At 38.6% G+C, this 668-nt stretch overlaps 1 non-coding gene across 1 annotated transcript; it reads right to left on the bottom strand.

Moving 5' to 3' along the window:
* Positions 1-314: 314 nt before the first annotated feature.
* LOC142443976 (U6 spliceosomal RNA) lies at positions 315-421 on the bottom strand. The gene has a single exon (XR_012783673.1). It is a non-coding gene; the product is annotated as a U6 spliceosomal RNA (small nuclear RNA).
* Positions 422-668: the final 247 nt, after the last annotated feature.

Below are 668 nucleotides of genomic sequence, written 5' to 3'. Positions count from 1 at the left end.
AAAAAAACCCAGAATTTTTTTCCTTTCTTTTTTTAAAAATCGTTTTATTAGGGGTCATACAACTTATCACAATCCATACATACATCAATTGTGTAAAGCACATTTGTACATTCACTGCCCTCATCATTCTCAATGGAATTTTTTCAAAGCTATGTATTTGATTTTTTTTTTTTTTATAAAACATCCTTATCACCTTCAAAGTACTCCCCATTACACTGAATACATTTCTCAAATCTGGGATTCCATTCTTGGAAACATTTTTCAAACTCATCTGTTTGGATGTCTAACAGCACCTCCCTCACTTTTTTCTTTTTAAAAATATGGAACGCTTCAAAAATATGCATGTCATCCTTGCGCAGGGACCATGCTGATCTTCTCTGTATTGTTCCAATTTTAGTATATGCGCTGCCGAAGCGAGCACTTCGTTTTTTTCCTTCACCTCTTCTACCTAGTCAAATCTCTGTCCTTTCATGGCCCTCTTCACTCGAGGAAACAAAAAGAAGTCACATGGAGCAAGGTCAGGTGGGCAAGGTGCAAGGGACGAGAGGCATGCTGTATTTTGCCAAAAATCTGGCACACTGAGATGGCTGCATGATTAGATGCATTGTCAAGGTGCAAAACCAGTCCCGTCTGCCGCAAATCAGGAGTTTTTGTTGAACACCGTTGTG

This window comes from Tenrec ecaudatus, chromosome 3 (assembly GCF_050624435.1).
Source record: "Tenrec ecaudatus isolate mTenEca1 chromosome 3, mTenEca1.hap1, whole genome shotgun sequence".
NCBI classification, from domain to species: Eukaryota; Metazoa; Chordata; class Mammalia; order Afrosoricida; family Tenrecidae; genus Tenrec; species Tenrec ecaudatus.
The sequence above is the reverse complement of the archived record's forward strand: the minus strand, read 5'-3'. Positions and strand labels throughout refer to the sequence as shown.